Source organism: Cervus canadensis, chromosome 8 (genome assembly GCF_019320065.1).
Source record: "Cervus canadensis isolate Bull #8, Minnesota chromosome 8, ASM1932006v1, whole genome shotgun sequence".
NCBI lineage: Eukaryota > Metazoa > Chordata > Mammalia > Artiodactyla > Cervidae > Cervus > Cervus canadensis.
In genome coordinates this window covers 66,123,622-66,143,511 of record NC_057393.1, presented here as the reverse complement: position 1 = coordinate 66,143,511, position 19,890 = coordinate 66,123,622, and the positions used below count along the sequence as shown (strand labels likewise).

General features: G+C 52.0%; 1 protein-coding gene across 3 annotated transcripts in view; it reads left to right on the top strand.

The window, feature by feature from the left end:
• The window catches only part of SLC29A3 (solute carrier family 29 member 3), a 45,847-nt gene that overhangs the window by 5,768 nt on the left and 20,189 nt on the right, over positions 1 to 19,890 (top strand). The gene's annotated exons all lie outside the window — the stretch shown is intronic.

Sequence of the window (19,890 nt, the reverse complement as noted above, 5' to 3'; positions counted from 1 at the left end):
TTAGAGCGTCCTACTCAAGGTGTGGTCTTGGAACCAGGCTTCACTGGGAGCGTCTTAGTGATGCAGCCTCAAGCTCCCGGACTGGCTGAGTCAGGAGTTGTTAACATGCCACCCTGGTGACTGGCAAGCACGGTGGAGCTAGGGCAGGGCTTCTAGAAACAGACTGTGTGGGTTCAAACCCTACCTCTGTTCTTAGCTCTTTGGCTTCTCGGTGCTCACCTTGCAGTATGTAACAGGAGGATTATACCCCCACCAGCTTCTTAGGGTTGTTATGAGGATTAAGTAAATTAACATGCACACACAGCACTTAGAACAGAGTCTGTACCACTGCTGTGAGTGCTGTATAAACATTATTATTGTTATTACCATTCGAGCGATGGGGCCCACACTCTGAGCTGCATGTGGCCCTGGTGTATTTGCAGACGGCTGGCTTAGCCAGGGTGCTTTATGATCCATTTTTATTTACCAGTGACTCAAGCGTCCCAGCTTTCTGCCAGCCTTGGTAAATCAGCCAGCCCACTTGGGTTTCATCCAGAAGATCCCTGTCTGTCTGGGCCAGCACCCAGCCTCAGGCAGCCCCCAGGGCTGGTTCCATTTGCACCTGTCCTGCCTCTGCCTCTGCCTACTGCCCTGACAGCAGGCTGCCCAGGGTGGGGAGGACGTGCAGTCTAGTCTCTGGGAGCCTGCCCTTGCCCGGTGGCCGTGTGCCGTGAGCCGCTCTGGCTGCAAGGCAATCCTTTCCCAGCTGCAGGCACTTAGCATTCCAGGCCCTGCTACTATGTTTTATTGCCTCTTTCCAAGTGCTGGCAGGTGCAGATGTAGTACCTGCGGCTGCCCGGAGCTCCTGGCTCTTGGCATCAGAGATGAGAGACCTGTCACCCCTCGATTCATGGGCCGGGTTTGGGAAGCAAGCATGCTGGGGTGTTTCTGCATTTTGTGGACCATTTTTCTTCGCCTAATTTCTCATTTCTGCCACCCACCTCCCCAGTTCTTTTCCCCTCTCTCCCTGATTTCCCTTCGAGAGGTGGTTGGTCTGCGCTGTCACCTGAGGGCTACTCTGGGGGAGGGAGCCACAACAGTCAGACTGGTCTGTCTTCAGCCGCCACCTGCAACTCAATTAACTGGATCTGGCTGTTGTGTTTTCTCTGTTCTTTCCTTTGTGTATTTCCCAGGGATGGATACCTTTGGGTGGGGAGTTTGACTCTATAGGAATTTTGCACAGACTGCCTTCTGCCCCACCCCCCCACAAAAATTATGTACTTTCAAGGTCACCTTCCTTCTCAGGCTCATTTCCTTCTGCCTGGAGCAGCCTTGGATGGTTTAGAAAGCTTTCTGCTCACCTGCCCCCTTGTCTCCATTCTCTGGAGTAAGAACTTTGAATAAACTCACCACAGGACTGTGGGCCCAGAGCCCAAAAAATTTAGAACATAAACAAGGAAGAATTGACAGGAAAATCTGATGCAGGGGGAACCACAACGACTGCCATATTCTGAGCCCGATTCTAGGCCCACCATGCTGGCAAGGGTGTTAAACACAGTGTCTCTCGTTAACCCTGTTTTTTTTTTCCAGACAAAAAAGCTAGAGGCTCAAAGAGGTTCAATAGCCTGTCCCTAATCAGACAGCTAGAAGGGTTGTAAACAATTTTATGGAGAACTTAGGAGGATAGATGATTGCAACATTTGTCATGTTCAAAGGGTGGTGCAGAGGGAACTGTTGTGGAGACAGGGGCCACCCCACACCCGAATTTGGCCAAACCCTATCTTTCTTCCTGTGGAGAGCCTGACCCTGGTCTGGTCTCCTTTCTACCGTGGAAGCCCAGGGGCCTTAGCTCTTCCTCTGGATTCTGGACCCAGCTTCCAAGGTGTCAGCTGATCCCTCCCCAACCCCCCATTTCCTCCACCCCAGCCCCAGTCCTCCCTTGGCTCCGGGGTTTGTAAACGATCCCTGATCTTGTGGGGCCTCCTTGTCCTCCCCTCAGCCTTTCCTGCAAGCCTGTAGGACTGCTGCTTGGCCAGGGACTGTCCATCAGCCACACACCCCCTTTCTGACCCAAGAGAGGACAGTGGTGACATTTTCTTCTGGTCACTGTCTGTCATGAGGTTTCCATGGCCCCTCCCCACACATTCTTCCGTGCGCCTTGGCCTGCCCGGGGCTCATTTCTGAGGGGGCTGTGGACATGGCCAGGTTGTGGGTGGGACCCACAGTCTGGGTTGGTGTCAGCAGGGCCAGAACCCAGGCCTGGCAGTCTACAGCTGTCCCGTCCATCCACTGACCAGAGGGGGCCCCAGTGGCCCAGTCCTAAGGAGTGGGGCAGGAGGCAGGTGCATCTCTTACTCTTGGGAACCTCTCCTGCTGCCAGCTGTCTGAGCTATGGGCTCCTCGTCTGGGTCCCCAGAGTCCAGTGCACTTCCCCATCAGGCCCTCACCCCACAGCTCTTGGTCTTGACCACTTATTCTGGGGAGCCATGGTCTCAGCACTTTGCATTAACTCATTTAACCCCACTGCACCCTGTGAGGTGGGAACTGTTGTCATCCATGGTGAGAGCACCCTTTTCATAGACCGTTCACTCTTCAGGGGTAGTGAATACAGGTCTCTTACTGTATGTCCCTGTGTTCCCAGCAAAGAGTTGCACATAATAAATATTTGTTGCATTAGTTATTATATGACTGGGGAGGAAAGCCTCATGACCCCAATCCAAAATAAATCTTTGTAAGGGAGCAGAAGTTCTGGGGGTCACAGTGGTCACCACCAAAGGAGTTCTGATGTTTCAAGTGGTGGGCAGAGACATGAAGTGGGGTTCCTGCCTAGGGAAGGGACCCAGGTTCATCTAATTTAGCAGGTGGGGATCTTGAGCATCTTCTCATTTATGGTAGCTTTGTCCTCACCCAACCCCTCAGCCCCACCCAAAGGAGCAAGATAGCATGACTGAGGAGCTATTCTTACAGCTAAGAGCAGACATCCCAGTCCAAGGAGGAGGGTTCAAAGCAACCAGGATGAGCTAGTTTAGAGAAGGACAGATTATCAGAGGTCTTGATTATGACTTGGTTTTACAGAGTCCCCACCACGCAGCCTGTGTCCACCACCAGTAGACCCACCATCTTACTAACATTTTGTCTGCTGGATGACCTGGTGAGTTAGGTGCTGTGCCAGTTTTCAGATGGAGAAGCTGAGGCTCACAGATTTGGAGCTAGTGACCCAAGGTCACTGACTCCCAAGTGACAGAACTGGGCTGTGGACCAGTCTGGAGGTCAGCAGAGCCTGTGCTGGTCAGCAACATGCCTCTGGACTCTCCATCTCTCCTGATGCCCTCAGCTCTGGCTACACACTAGAATCACCCAGAGAGCTGTGAAACTTACCTGCCTGCCCCACCCACCCGATTCTGGCGACACTGAAGGAGGGGCCTGGACACAAGTATTGTAAAGCTCTCTGGGTGAGGCTAAATGTGCAGCCATATGATCTAAGAGAAGGGTTACCAAGTGGGGGTAAGGAGCAGCCTCTACCAGAGCATCCATCAACAGGCTTGGGGTACCTCATGAGAGACGTAAGTGAGCCTTCTGGAAGGACTTCCTACAGTGCAGGTTGTCAAAGCTGGCAGTAGAGGGGAGGATGAAAGCAGGCTTCCTATTGGAAGTCTAAAGAATGGCTTTCCTTGGCCTGAGCTTCTTCAGAGAGAGTGGGGTCCTCACTGGGACCCTTCCAAACGGAAATGGTGGTGCTGAAAGCCCAGTCTCTATGCACCAGTGCTGAATCAAATCTTAGAGACAAGAGTTTTGGTTGAAGTAGAAAAGAATAGCTTTATTGCTTTGCCAGGCAAAGGGAGACACCGCAGGCTCCTGCCCCAAAAATCTGTGTGTCCCTATGTGGGAGGATCTGGTGAGGTTTTATAGGTTTAATAGTTCAAGGGTAGGGATGCTGATAAGAGGAGTGTCTGTGCGCAGGGCCTGCCTCCTTTAATCTGGCCTCGGGCCGTCTTCTCTGCAGTGAAGAATGCTAACTCCGTTTGTTGGGGGTTTTGATTCTGCAAAGATCTCAGAGCTATTGTGTATCCCGTGTGGTGGAGCCAGAACCCAGCCCCAAGGCTGCTCTGCTGCTTCTGGGCTGCCCCTGCCTTATCTCTGTGTACCTTCCCAGATTAGCAGCTGTTAGAGCCTGCCCTCTGGGGGCTGGAGTCTGTTCCCTACAAGGAAAAGGGACAGAAAGGCTCCTGCGCCCAGAAGCCCTACGGGGTCCTGCTCGGTTTCAGTGAATGCGGGTCTGGTGTTCCTTTGACCTGAATGCTTCGGGTTTGATTAATTCCTCGGCGTGCCTCTGCCGTTCCCCTAGGGCCTTACAGCCTTCCTCTGGTCACGCGCCTCGTGTGAGCTGGTGGGCTCCATAGCCACCCTCCTCTTACTCCTCATTTGCCAGCCTCCTGGGAGAGGAGCAGCAGGGCCGACTGGGTCCCGAGGTGGATGTCCTAGACCTGGGGTGACAATGGGCGAGAGCAGGTGAAGCCATGAGAAGGGAGGACAGGGAAGTGGAGGTGGTCCTGGCCTCCTCTCTCGTGTGCTGCCGTCTCTGTGAGGACCAGCCAGTGGACTGTGAGCTGCTCCTGGAGTTTCAGAGCCACGGGTAATTTATTTTGTAAATGCTCAGTACCTGGGAGAAGCTGAGTCTGTCTGTCCCATGGGACTGCAGGGGAGTTGGGAGGAGCCTAGGAGGGTGACAGGACTTTATTCAGCTCGTTTGCGTAGTGCCCTCCCTCACTATGTGACCTGGGGTCAGGCTCCGAGCCACCTGGGTCCTTTGCGCACAGACCCACCTGCAGTATGTGCAGAGTGCTCAGGATATTGCTGGGAGGGAAGTCTGCTATTTACTGAGCATCTCTTGTGAGGCATCTGCTGTTTACGGACTGGGCCGAATCCTTATAATATTCACCACCTTTACCAAACTCTTGCCCTGTGCCAGCCACTGCACTAAGAGCCCTGATTTGTTTATTAATTCCGTGAGATTTGTTAAACCACCTACTGTGTGCCAGAGGTTTTCTTTTCTTTGTCTCTCTTGGTCCTTATAGCCCTCAGGGTATTATTATGCCCATTTTACAGAGAAGAAAGCCAAGGCTCAAAAAATACAAGTTGAGTAATTTGTTCCCAAGCCCAAAGTCAGTGACAACTGTTACCCAAGCCAGGCCATCTGAACCTACGTTGTCCACACCCTTATTTCCTGTGCCCCAAAGCAGCCTTTCTGATCTCGGGTGGCCTCGGCCTACAGTGGCTTGAAGCAGGGCTTGGGTTCCCAGGTAGAGATTGAAACCGGGTCACAGCGGTGAGAACACCAGATCCTAGCCACTAGACCAGTGGTCAGTGACAAGGGCCCTGGCCCTTCAGCTTTGCAGAAAAGAATTTCCATAAAGATGGAAAGTAGTGAAGCAGGTGAAGTATTTATTAGAGGGAGAAAGAGTACACAGTATATGTGGATAGACACATGGGCAGACTCAGAGAGAGGGAGAGAGTCCCAGAGTCGCACCCTGGTGGCAGTTTTGTTTTTTTTTTTTCCTGGTAGCAGTTTGAATTACTTTTATGGGGCATCTCTTCTATATGTCCTTTGGCCGATCATTTTGGTTTGCCTGGTTCACAGTTCATATTTGGTATATCTCAGGATCATCGTGTGTGTGCACGTATCTCTTAGCCAAGATGGATTCTATCGAAAAGGTTGTGGGTAGCTTAGCATCACTAGATATCACTCCCCTTTAGACCTGCAAGGAGCCTTTCTGTGCATGTGTGGTCAGGAAGGTACCCTGATTCAAGAATAAGAAATATGTGGTTTGGGTAGGGCCCAGCCTCTTCCCTTAATTGTCCTGCCCTGTCTTGGAGTTTCAGTCCTCAGGGAATGAATCCCCTAACACTTTACCCTGCGGGGAGGAGGAGGGTCCATCTACCTCCTGCCTCATTTCCAGATGTTTTCAGACTACTTTTGACCCCAGTGCACATTTCACCTGGCAGAACCTAGATGTCTGTAATGGAAACAGCGTTTCATGAAGCAGCATCTACAATTTTAAAAAAAGATCTCTGATTGTAGTTTTCAAAGAGGAGCAAGTGATCATCAGCGCTGATCTTATAAATGGCTTATAAGCCCCCCAGCCTGAAGGTGGCGAGTTTGCTTTGGGATTTACCCTTTGGTACGAGCCCATGATGGCCTTGGGGAGCAGCATCGTGGGGGATGGGCAGAAGCTGGACCCGAGACTGTGAGGGAGAGGATGGGGGAGGAACCGGGGAGACTGCACACCTGGGAAACACCTCTAGGTGTTCTACTCTGAAACTGTCTCCTTCTGGAGCTTTGGAGTGGGAGTTACAGGGGGACGTGTGGTCAAGAGGGCATGGATCTCTCTGGGTTTGTTTTGTTTTTAATACAGGGGAAATGGCAGGCAGTTTGTATGCTTGCGTGAGTGGGCCAGTGGAGAGGGGACCATGGGGGCTGAGGAAGATGATGCAGCAGAGCGGGGTGAGGCCGCAAGCAGACAGGGCCTGGGCTCAGAGCGCAGCAGAGGGGTCCCAGAAAAGCCCGCAGATGGTTCACCCTCAGGAACAGGAGAGAAGGCAGCCGAAGAGAAAACGAAATAAAATTTTGGTCCTGACCTATTAAGTGGATTTCATATCCATTAGTGGGTTGCAACCTGGTATTTGAAAAGCCCTTCACCTCTTTGCCTGTGACCTCACAGTCAGCCACAAGGATGCATTTTGCCCAGAGGGAAGGAAGGTGAAGCGGTAAATGATGTGCTGATGCTACATGGCTGTGAAGACAAGGGTAGGGACTGTAACCCAGGGGTACCTGAGGCTGCCTTAGGTTTCCTGGGGCATTTCCGCAGACACTCAGATTCTCAGGCTCCGCCCTGTGGGCTGCCTCTCCCGGGCGGGCCAGGGCACTGTTGCCAGGTGCTCCTGACATAGCCAGTTGGTAGGGGAGTGGGTATCCAGGTCTCTGTGCCACATGCTGTTCCTTGAGAAGCTTGCACCTTTCTGGATGTAGACGGATCATGGCTCTCCTGCAGTCCACTCCTAGTGCAACTCACATCTCTTTGAATGGAAAAGATGCCCCAATTCCATTTGGGAGTCTATTTTTTAATAGCAGGATGCTGAAGAATGATGCCAAGTGAGTGAAGCACCCTTCTTCACCCTTTGAAAGCATATTAAGGAAGGATTTTGCCTGAGCCCTGTCATCCCAGAAAAGGAGACAGTGGGGGCAGTCTGGGGGTCAGGCAGAATGGCAGGGGGCTCCAGGCTTCCTGCACAGGGCATGGGCGAGTGGTTGCCAGGCAGAGGGCAGGGCCCTCCCCCTGCACTGCCCAGCAGCCTGGGCAAACGTGGATGGCTGCTCTAAACCATTTTTTAAAATTAGAACCAAAGTGAGTCATTTTTTTTTTATTCCCTTGTCCACCCTCTGATTCTAACTGCAGACCCAGCCAGCATGCCATTCCCAATAAATATACTGTGATGGCTTTTTCTTCTGTTTTTAGCTCTTGCTGTGTCCTGCAGAGGGAGAGAAAAAGCCCAACCTGAGACGCTGTCAGTCATGCCTTCAATGGCCTCGACTTCTCTTTTTATTTTCTTCCTGTGTGCTCAGGGCCCCTTTCCACTCCGGCACCCTGCACCCTGGCCCTCCCGAGCTATTGATCGCTCCCCCCTCTGCCTTCAGTTTTATTCCTTCCCTCTCTTGTCCTTGGAATCTAGAGGCGATTTCCTCGACAAATTCGAGGGCTTTGAGTCTCCTTAATGTGATTGATCCCGAGGATCCAGAGAGCATAAACAGACTGTAGTCTTTGTGGGCGCCTTTGTTGCAGGGCCATCATCTGGGAGGGGCATGTGGTGGTGGCAAGGACCTGGGGGGCGGTCCTCTTGGGAGTCCTGTCTGTGTGTGCACATGTGCTTACACACATCTGAGGTGTATAGCAGCCTATGGTTTCTGCCCACATGGACCTCAAAAAAAGAAACAGCCTCCCTGTAGAGGAGAGGTCATGTTGGGTGAGGAATTGCAGCCTAGTCTGCTGAGGACTCCCTCCTCCTGGTGGTTCTCCTGGGTTACCTTCTACAGAGAGAGTCTCTAGAGCACCGCCAGACCACCTCCACTTTACACACGTGCCACAAGGCCGGCCCCTGCCCTCAGCGGTCAGCCCTGGGAGCCGATGCGTGTCACTCCTCTGGGGGTTGCAGAAACTGAGGGTAGGTGGGGAGTTTCCTTGGAAGGCCTCTTCCTCCTCGCCCTGGCCATATGGTCAGCCAGCAGAAGAGGAAGGACCAGCTGGCCAAGCAACATCAGGGGCCAAGCCCCGAATCAACTCTCACCCTGTGGAGGTTGTGCATGGACTTATAGGCTTCCAGTTTCTCTGACCTTTTGTTCTGTCTGTTTCTGAGCCGTTTCCCTGCCGACTAAGGTTCTAGCCTGAGGGTGTATGGTGGTGGTGGTCTAGTCACTAAGTCGTGTCCAACTCTTGCCACCCCATGAACTGTAGCCCACCAGGCTCCGCTGTCCATGGGATCTTCCAGGCAGGAATTTTGGAGTGAGGGTGCGTAGGTAGCACATAAAGGATGAAGATTCAAGGCCTGCTTGCCCCTGGTCAGGGACCAGGTCAAGGTGAAGGCGGGCGGGGAGCAGAGTGGAAGGTTGGCAGAAGTGATGTTGCCATTTACCCTGCTCACCCTGCCTGGTGGAAGGACCTGGGGTTCAGGAGGGCTGGGTTGTTTCTGACTCTTTGTCGAATTTTCTGGGTGACTTAGGGCTCTGTTTCCTTAAGAAACTAGATTGAGGCTGGCAAACTTTTTTTGCAAAGGGCTAGATGGTAAATGTTTTAGGCTTTTTGGACCACGGGTTCTCTATGGCAGCTACTTGGCTCTGCCCTTGTAGAGTGAAAGTCACTGTGGATAATCCATAAACAAACAAGCATGACTTTTTCAGCATTTCCCCAAAAAAGGAAGCTGGACAGATTTGATCCCAGGCCAATCTCTTGCCAACCCCAGGACTAGCCACTCCCTGTGGTTCTCCCCCTACAAGTGTTCTGAGATCTGTTATAGAGGTGCCTACCTGACTTGATTTCTCTTTATAACACTTTACCACTGCCTGACATATTGTCTGTTTATTTGCTTATGCGTTTGCCAACTGTCTCCTTGACCAGAACATCAGTTCCATGAAAGCAGGAACTTGAACTAAATCCCCTCTGAATCACTCCTGGCTCAGAAAGAGGAGCAGAGGAGCGAGGAGTTGATGGATACGCATTTGTAGAGGGCCTGTCGGTGCTGGGGAGAGGGCACGGGAGGAAGACCCTAGCAGGATTTGATGCCGTGGTCCCACATTCAGGGGGCTGGACTCTCACCATGGGGTCAGTTTTCCTCGTACGCACAGAATGCACTGGAGCAGACTCCTTCCCTGCCCAGTCGAGTTGCTCAAGCCTGAAGCTGAGGGGTTACCCTCTGTCTTCCTCTGTCCTTCTACCCCCACAGTCAGCCTTTCAGCAAGTCCTGTCAAGTCTACCTCTGAAACGTCTTAATGCCTCCAGTTCTTCCCTCCACGGCCTCAGCCTCACTGGCTCCCAGGGCATCCCCTGCCATCAATTCTCCATGGAGGCTGCAGAAGTCATTTCTTTAAGACAAAATAGAGAGGCCAGGTAAGGGGAGTCTGAGCCGTGTGACTTTGGACAAGCACCTGACCTCTCTGAGCCTCAGTGTCCTTGTCTGCAGTGTCAAGGGAATAAATACATGAAGAACACTTGAGATACCTCTGCATGGTGGGGGCTTGGTGAGTGGGTGCTGGTACCAAATTTCTCAAGGGTTTAGAACCGCACATCCAAACTCTGGCCTCAGCCAGCTTTGTCCCCCCTTCTCTCCCTCACTCCTGCATTCCAGAGTCACCCTGGTTTTTCATTTGTTTGAACACACCAACCTCATCCATCCCCTCACCTTTCACGAGCTTATCCTTGGGTCTCTGTTCACATGTTACCATCCCACTACCCTCGCCAATGTAAGTCCCCCCATTAGGCCCTGTTGGTCCCCTTACTTGGTTTTCCTTTTCATTGCATTTGTTACAATTTGCTGTCTTTTAAAAAGCTTGTTTACTCATTTTTTTTTCCTCCCTCACTTGAGTACCCTAGCCTCTAGTACATGCTGGGCAAATAGAAGGTGCTTGGCCATTACCTGTTGCATAAATGAGTGGGCTCTGAAAGACTGACTGCCTTTAACATTTCTTGAGTGAATGAATGAGTGGATACATGCATAGCCCCTGTCACCAGCTTCTGCCCCTCCATTCACTCCAAACCTCCTGCCAGGTGACCCACTAGACCTAGCACTGACCATGTGGTTTTGCTGTTCAGAGGCCTTCCATAGCTCCCTAGTACCATCTGAAATAAACACCCCTCTTCAACCTGCTACATGAGACCACCCATTATCCTTCTTCACCCCCATGTGCCATCATATAACCAAGCTGCAGCTTAAAAAGGGTCAAAAGGGAGGAGACAGTGCATGAGGAGGTCCAAGGAGGGGCCAGGAGGCCAGGCTGCGTGGAGAGGAGTCCATAGCTGCTGGACCCTGCAAGGCAGACACACATAGGACAGATGGGCTTGGATTGGGGGTGAGGAGGTGTGGGCAGAAGAAGGAGCTGAGCAAAGGCATGGGTGGAGCTGGGATCTGGTGGAGCGAACATGAGCCACAGTCAGCTTTTGGGGATGTGGGGACCAGCAAATGATGGAGCTGGGGTGAGAGTGAAAGGGAAACCAAGCGAACTTTGGCGGGAAGACACAGAAAAGGAGGAAGGAACCATGGGCCTGGGGAGAGGGGCTCGCCTTGAAGGCCTTTGGCTGGGGAGGGTGGAGCTTGGGCTCAGGTAGGATGGCCGGCTGGCAGTGGTAAGTGTTCTGGAGGCAGAAAGTGATGCAGGTGTGGGGCTGTCGAGGCTGGGGAGATGAACTCCCAGCAGGGCTGTAGGGCAGGAGGGAGGAAACTAACAAGGCCTCTCCAGCGGCAGAGAGAGCAGGACGCTGTGCTGCCAAGGGGGGCGGGGAGGTGGCCCATGAGTCCAGGTTGGGGGGTTCCTGTGGCTGCCTCACAACTCAGGCGGCATGGAACAGCAGAAAGTTCATTCTCAGGGTTCTAGAGGCTAGAAGTCAAAATCAAGGGGTCAGCAGGACATGCTGCCCCTCTCCCTGCCCCCCCCACCCCCCCCACGACAGAGACTCTGGGAAGAATCTTGCCTCTTCCAGGTTTCAGGGCTCCCGGTCAGCCTTGACTTCCTCGGCCTATGGCAGCACTACTCTGGTCTCGGCCGCTGCGTTCCCTGGACGCCCTCCCTGTGTGTCTGTCCAGGTACCCTCTCCCTCTTGTAAGGACACTCAGCCTTAGAGTTAGGGCTGACTCTTATCCAGTGTAACCTCATCTTAAATGATTATATTTCTATAAGACCCTATTTCTAAATCAGGTCACCTCTGAGGTTCTGTGAAAGTGAAAGTCTCTCAGTCTTAGTGACCCCGTGGACTATACAGTCCATGGAATACTCCAGGCCAGAATACTGGAGTGGGTAGCCTTTTCCTTCTCCAGGGGACCTTCCCAACCCAGGGATTGAACCCAGGTCTCCCGCATTGTAGGCAAATTCTTTACCAGCTGAGCCACAAAGGAAACCCAACCCTGAGGTTCTGGATTACTGTGAATTTTGGGGGGACACTTTTCAGCCCATTATAGGGGTGGCATGTGTGTCAGGAGCCCGAGGACTGACAGCAGGCCTTGGATGTGGGTGGACTGCAAAGGGGACCCTTTGAAGGAGTCTTTCTGTAGAGCCATCCAGGAGTGATAAGGAGTTCAGAGTGAGGGCAGAGGCCGCTTTTTTAGGGAGCTTGGAGTGAAAGGAAGGAGGGGCCTGGTAGCTGGGGACAGTGAAGTCAAAGAGGTGTTTTTTTTTTCTTAGCCCAAAGGAGACCTGAGTGGGCCTGTTAGGCAGAAGAGGAGGAGGGAGCAGCAGTGCCGGAGAGAGAAAATGCAGACGAGGCTGGTGAGGCTTTGTGAGGAGTCTCCCAGAAGCCAGCTCTGGGGGAGGAGGGGTGCCTTCTTGCCCCAGAGAGCTTTACAAAGAGGGGAGGAAGGGCGGAGAGGCTCCTTCCAGAAAACGTCAGGAACTTTGCTTATCCACTGGCAGGAATTCCAAAGGAGCTGTGAAAAAAGGTTGCAGTCTGGGAAGGGCTTCTAAGCTGTGAAAGAGCAAGAGTGATAGTAACCCCAGGGAGTCTGGGCCTGGAGACTGCCAGCCTTGAGGCTCAGGCCGAGCATCAGGCCTGATGTGAGAATAGCGTGCAGAGGTCTCATGGGGACTTCTTTCCTGAGTGGCTGGGTCATCTTTCTGGACCTCACCTGTCTTGACCCCAGCTTGGTTGTGCCCTTGGGCCCCTGGTACCCCATCACACCCGTGGATTTGGGCTTCTGTTTCCCTCACCCGTCTGACCGTAGAAACAGCCACTGCCCCTCCCTCCCTGGCCAGCCAGCCCTCCCTGTTCATCCAGGCCTCGGGCCACAAACCCCTTAGTTTTCCAAGGCCAGTGCCCCAAACAGGGGCCTTAGAACCCACAGACAGAATGCCACCTGAATCTTCGTGGGGATACCGGCCCTCTGCTCCATTCTTGGCCTGTCGAGGAACCGCACCCAATGCCGGGGTGGGGTGCCTTCCCAGCAACATCCTGGACACAGAGCTGTCCAAAGGCAGCAAGTTTGCAACGGCAAGCTATTCTTGGCTCCAGCCTGCTCACTGCTGCTAATTTCATGCCCCTGTGATCCAGGTAATGCTTTGCTGCCTCAAGCTGCCACCCCCAGGCTTGAATCGCTTTTTCTCGCCCCGCAGGAGCTCAGCTGCCTCTGCCGTGCTGTTGAGGCGGGGGCCACGCAAAGCTGCCTCTCGGAAGCCACTGGGTGGCCAGCCCAAACTAGTCGGCCGCAGCTCGTGACTAATTTGCCGCACTTATTTCAAAGTGTCCTAATGGCTTTCGGGGGAGAGGAGGCTTACCCGGAGCCTGCCAGAGATAAACGGGCTCATTTTGGGGCCTCCCTGCCCGAAGAAACCTCTTTACCTGGACTCCGAGCTCAGAATTAAATTCTTCCAGAAGAGATGCTTAGCACGGAGCCTCTCAGCGTGGCGGAGGAGAGGAAATGTTCCCATCGTAAAATGGGCCTCACATCTGGCCAGCTGGCTCGGATGGGGTTTTAGATTGTGTTTTTAGAGCATCTCTCCCCGTTCCTGGTGTTCACAAGCTGGGCCAGAGCGTCACAGATGAAAACGGGTTTCCTCATCTCCATCACAAGTGGATCGATGCCCCGCACCCTGACCACAGGGCGTCTCCACACCGCCCTGCACCGGGGGGCCACTGACCCCCTGATGCACCCCTGGTGGCTCTGTCCACAGTCTGGCTTTTGATCCCCACCCCCACCTGTCCTGGGGCATTCTGCTGGGGTTTGCATGGTCAGGAGAGAAGCTGGAAGCCTTCCCGGTGCTTCCCAACTATAATGTCCTCCTTCACATGGTCTGTTCTTATCAGCGGACCGTGTCCATCCATTTTGGTGGCTGACAGAAGTGAAGGCTTTTCTCTTAATCTTTTTTTTTTTTCCTTTTTGATGCTATTCAAATCCACAGACCTGAGGAAATGCCCAAGAGAATGGATGGTGGGGTTTAAGGAAAAGAGATAGTTAGCAGGCAGATGGGAGAAATCAAGCCCGTCATTTGCTGGCTGGGGCAGAGGGAAGATGTCACCCTGATGAAATCTTTGATCCGCGGGCTGGGCCCTGCTCACTGCTGGGAAGCCACGTGCACTGCCAGTCTCAGCCTCTGGGGCAGCCAGTGACATGCTGTAATCCCAGCGATGGTCTTTGGGTTGGTGCAGCTGTGAGGCAGGCAGCTCCAGCTACATGGCTCTTAGATTTGAGGAGTGATGATAATGAACTCCCATCCCACCCCTGCCCTACATCCTGCTACCCCACTCCCCAAGTGTGCACCTCTGTGCAATTCATCCGCCTCTGTTAGCCTCAGGCGTCTTATCTGTAAAATGGGAGCAATCCCAGCTCTGACTTGCTCTTAGAGGCTGAATTAAGAGCAAATGGACTGGGGTCTGTGCAGGTCACGTGAAAGCAGTTTTGTTCAAATGTCAATAACCTGGTTCTCTGCAGGGCCTCCGTGTCCATTGGGATACCTGAAAGTGAAAGTTAAAGTCGCTCAGTCGTGTCCATCTCTTTGTGACCCCATGGACTATATGGGGTCCATGGAATTCTCCAGGCCAGAATACTGGAGTGGGTAGCCTTTCCCTTCTCCAGTGGATCTTCCCGACCCAGGAATCAAACCAGGGGTCTCCTTCATTACAGGTGAATTCTTTGCCAACTGAGCCATGAGGGAAACCCATTGGGTTACCTGGCAGGTGCCAAAGAGGACCTTTGATGTTACCTTGGCCAGAGGCCAAGCCCAAGATAATTGCACAGTGCAGGGAAGATACTGGAGGGCAGGGGGATTAGATTAGACCTTCAAGAAGCAGAAGTTTTCTTCCTTGTTCCTCAGAGCTGGGCTTACCTCACGTTGGGTTGGAGAATTCAGAATGATGGGGCTGCCATTTCTCCTTAGCAGCCCCGGGGGAGGGGCGGGTGCCCTGGCTGCACTCCTCCCTCTCTGCCCTGTGTATTGAATGGGCCACTCATACCTTCCTGCCTCAGCTCGGTAGATTCCTGTGGACCTGTGGATACCGAGGGAAGCCTCAGGGTAGTCTGTTCCGACAAATGAGCCAGGGTTAGGGTCCTAAGTGGCGAAAAAGCGTCCATTCCTGTCTTTGCACCTGCTCTTCTGCCTCTTGGAACGCCATTTCTCTTTCTACCAGCACCCACCGCCTTCCCATATCTGTCTGGCAAACTTCCCCCTGCCTTTCAGGCTGCAGTCCAAGATGACCTCCTATGGGAAGTCCCCCTAAACTCCCTCCTTCCCTCCCCACCCCTTGGATCCATTGTTCTACAGCTGTGGGATTGCACCCAACTACGCGCTTCCTAAGGGCATCAGCCACCCTATCTCTTCTATTTTATATGCCAAACCACCAGCCTAGTGTTGGGTACACCGGGGCTTACTGCATCTTCAGTGAACCAGGGAGTGGGTAGAACATGAAGGGATGCTGATCCAGATGGAACTGGTTCCTCAGCCGGGCTTGGGGCTGTGGGGTTACCAGCCTCTGGGTCTCCCACCAGCAATTACATCAGTCCCAAACTGACCCCCTGGTTTTCTGTGAGCTGGGTAAATAGGGCTGCCACATTGCACAGCTCTGAGGAGCTCCGTTCATATCACCGCCCACACGACTGTGGCCCCCTGGGGTTGTGCAGCGCACAGCCGCCGCTGCCATAGGAGGGGGCCCAGTGCCATGGCCCTGGAGGGGTGGTCTTCTCCTTGCCCCACTCCTCTGTCGCCAGAGTCCTTGGGGCCTTTGGGCTCATCTCTGGAGGTGGAGGCTGCAGCCTTGTTGCCAGGCGCCTGGTGGGGCAAATAACAACAGAGCCTTTTGAGGGAGCTCTCAGTAATCGGTCCCAAGTGGAGGTGAACTATATGACACGAATTATCTCCAAGCATTGCATTACTCAAAAATCACCCTATAGAATGGAGATTTCAGATTGCTTTGGAGGGGGCAATGCTGTTACCATTCTGACTGCAGTGTGTTTGAACCAGTTTTCAGCTGTCTTCACATTTCCTTGAGTAAAATGGAAGAAGGTAACCTCAACAGGCCTTGGGAACAAATGAGATGAACCCAGGAAGGGAGCACCAGCTGCGAGTCTGCAGTGTGTGGAGTCGAGAATCGAACATCGGGCCTTTGCTGTTGGCTGTTTCTTAGAAAGGAGCCTGAGGCAGCATCTTCTGTGCCATACTCTGTTGGGGAGTGCTGTCCTAGGGAAGTAAGAGTGAGGAAAAGGGAAGTGAGGCAGGGATGGAGGGGAGCAGATACAGGCTGTGGATATCACTGCACTGACCACAGCTTTGCGACTGAAACACAGCTGCTTGCCCAGGCACATGGGGTGTCTCCTGAGGAGCCACGTGGAGCCACCACATTTCAGAACAGATGTTAGGCCGGAGGAGGAAAGGCAAGCAGTGTGTCTCTAGTCTCCTTCCCGTCCCCCGCCTCTCATTGGTTGAAAGCTACCTTGTGGGTGGGGCTTCCTCCACCCTCCTGAGAGGGTCCCCCGGCCCCTCCCACGGCCACCCAGGGAGCAAGAGCCTCTGCAGGGGCAGCCTGGGCAGTGCACAGGTGCCGGGGTCTCTCCCTGGCCGCTGGCTCCCCTGCTGGTGGCAGCAGTGGCCCTGGCTTCATGACTATGTGGGACCAAACAGAAAAGCAAATGGCCTGAGGGGGAGGTAAGATGAGCAGACCTGGGGTGGCGCATAAGCCAAGTCCAGTTTCTTGAAATCAGTTCATACTGCTTGCAAAAATGATCCTAATTTCAGCAAAGGATTTGGAGAGGAAAGGCTTGGGGACTAATGTGGTCAGCCAGCATCACCTTTGTTCCCTTCATGGGCGGGCACATCGGTCCTCATGTCTGGCAAGAAGTTGAATGAAATCATGGTCAGCTGTCTCTGCTTTCATCAGGAACTGAATTTAAATTGTTCTAGGAAGGCTCATGCATTCAGAAAAACCCCAGTTACTAGGAACTTGGCTGTCTCACGCTCTGACTAATTAGGAATCTATTGCTATGGGACAAAATACTACAAACTTAGTGCCTTACAACAGCACACGTTTGTTATCTCACAGTATCTGTAGACCAGGGGTCTGGGCATAACCTATCCCAGTCCTCCTCAGGGTCTCACATGGCTGCAGTAAGGGGTTAGCCAGGGCTGCAGTCTTACTGGAGACTCGACTGGAGAAGGATCAGTTCCAGCTTACTTGGGTTGTTAGCAGAACTCAGTTCCTTGCAGTCGCTGGATTGAGAGCTTCAGTTTCTTGCTGGGTGTTGGTCAGAAACTACTGTCAGCAGCTAGGGGTCACCTGCAGTCTTTGCCACATGGGATTCCTCAGCCTGGCCACCGGCTTCCTCCAAGCCATCACAGGAGGAATAAAAGAGTCCAGCAAGGTGGGTGCCACCATCTCGTGTGACATAATCCCATCCACATACTCACGTATACCCTTCACCTTTGGCATGTCCTCTTGGTTAGAAGCAAGTCCAGGCAGGTCCTAGCCACACTCAGAAGAGGGGAAGTTTCAAGGGCATGAACACAGGAGGCTGAGATCATCAGGGACATCCTAAGAACCTGACCACCACACCTCATTTTATTAGAACTCTATTCAGAGGCAAAAGCAACAAATAATTAAGTAAAAACCACCACATGTTTATATCAGGAATTAAGTGTGGAAAAAAAGAAAAAAACAAAGCTCTTTGGGATGTGCTGAGTCCACTTATATCACCAACCACAGCTTCCTGATCTGATCCAGTAGAAAGATGGCACATGGTCAAGTCCATTCTTCCCCTGCCTCATTGCCTACTCTCCACCCCTGCCCACATGCTGTTTGTAAGGCAAAGAAATGGGCTCAATCAACAGAAAGGGAGTCCTAGTCTTATCCACTTGTCAGTATTTTAAAAGCTTTCCAACACTAAAAGGAACTTTTTTTGCTGAAATATCAACAAGCCAGAACAATAACCTAGAAAATCCCCATTCCTAAAATGTTCAGGGAACCTGAGCCTGCTTGAAAAAACAGACAGAGCTTCTGCATCCCACGTGATGGCCATTCATAGACTTGTCACAGAATGAACAGCCGCTGACAGAAAGCTGTCATCTGGAGCTCAGATTTGGGGCCATCCTGGTCCCAACCTGCAGCCATCTTTTCCTTGGGGCCTTTTTCCATTGCTTCTGCCCGCCCAGCGCCTGACTAGCCTCACGTACACCCAGCCACTGTGTCAAGACGTAATTGACTGAGTGCCTCAAACCAGTCCAGGCTCTACTGAGCCCATCAGGGCAGGAACAATGAGGTAGCTCCTCAAAGAAGGAAGGTTATTTCTGAGGCTCATGGTTGATGGACCACACTAGCTGTGATTATCATTTTAATTGCAAGGCCACCACCACCTTATATTCAGGGTGCAGATTTCAAAGACCACAAAGCACTCTGCAGGCTTAAAAAGGGACCATGGAAACGGTCTGTGCTTCAGACTACAAGGGGCCCATTATGACATCTTTCTTTCTTGGTCTCCACATTGCAACCAGAATCTCCCAGAAAGGAAAGAGCTCCCCCTCCGTTTTAAGATCTGACACAAGTCCTACCTCCTCTGGGATCTCTTCCCCAGACCCTTACTCATTCCTGTTCTCTCCAGGACTCAGGCCCCTCGTCCCACTCCGCTACCTGAAACTTCCTTGGAACGCATCGCCCCTACCACAGATTTGACAATGACAGCAATAACAAAAAAAACCCACAGAATTCTGAAAGCTCTTCCTATGGTGTTTTGAGACATTAAACAAACCTCACATTCAATCTTACACTCTCCATGGGACACCCTGTTCTTAACAGGGAAGAAGTGTGTCTTAAATTCTGTAGAGATCCCTATTACTGGGGCTGTTTGTGCATTGGCAAGATTTTTGCACACATTGTTCTTTGCACTTGGCACATTTGTACTCAAAATATTTCCCCAGTTAAGTTCAATGTTGTAAGCTTTCCAGAGTACTCACAGCTTTTTAATTTTTTCGGGTAAAGAGTATCACTTGTATAAAGCCCTTGTACTTGCACACAGTATGCTTCGTTCATGTAAGCTGTTTTCATGGCTTAGAACTGTCAGCTTAAAAAATGCACAGCGTGAGAGTTGCAAGTTAAATTTTATTTGGGGGCAAAATGAGGACTATAGTTCAGGAGACAGCACCTCAGATAGCTCTGAGGAACTGTTCCAAAGAGGCAGGGGGGAAGGTCAGTACACATGTGATTTTGGTAAAGGGAGAGTGAGTGAAGTCGCTCAGTCATGTCCGACTCTTTGCGACCCGGTGGACTGTAGCCTACCAGGCTCCTCTGTCCATGGGACTCTCCAGGCAAGAATACTGGAGTGGGTTGCCATTTCCTTCTCCAGGGGATCTTCCCAACCCAGGGATCGAACCCAGGTCTCCTGCATTGCAGGCAGACGCTTTAACCTCTGAGCCACCAGGGAAGCCCAAAAGGGAGAGTACATGCAATCAACATAATTTTTTGTAGATTTCTGCTAGTCACGAGGAGCAGTCATCACTGTGAAGGATTTTAGTGCTTTTCTACATATGAGGAGATACAAGAATTGGGCTCATAAAACCTGTTCTGCCAGTCCCTTGAGCGCAGAGTTCCTCATTTTTGCTCTCCACCCTGAACTTTTTTCAGGGGGTGTTGAAAATCAGCAGCTGCAGCAGCACATGATTTGATTCTTATAGAGGTAGATGGCAAGTGCCAATTTGTAGTTGATAGAGCCCATCGTCATTACTGATCTGGTGTTCACGATTTGACATACAAGCACCAAAGCCAAGATATATCATCCCATTCCATGTTAACAAGCACCAAAGCCAAGATATATCATCCCATTCCATGTTTTGGTTTTTTGTTTGACGAGTATATTGAAGGATAAGGTATACTCAGTTAAAGCCACCCTAATGAGTGGACAGTCCACTGAGTTTTGAAAAATGCATACAGTTGCTACTTAACTTCTTCAGTTGTAAGTTCCAGCACATCATACTCAGAAATTCTTCATCTTGTCTGTGGTCTCATGCACTCTTTGTCTGTACTACTGTTGAGCTCCTTCCAGGAAAATGCCCCTTTTGCTCATCCTGGCCAGTTTAGAAGCCACTTCCCAAAATGACTCTGATCTTGGGTTACAGCTCTGTTGAAGAAGCAAATCCACAGTCAGAACAGGGTTTCTCTGCAGGGATCAGGGCCCTGTGTATTG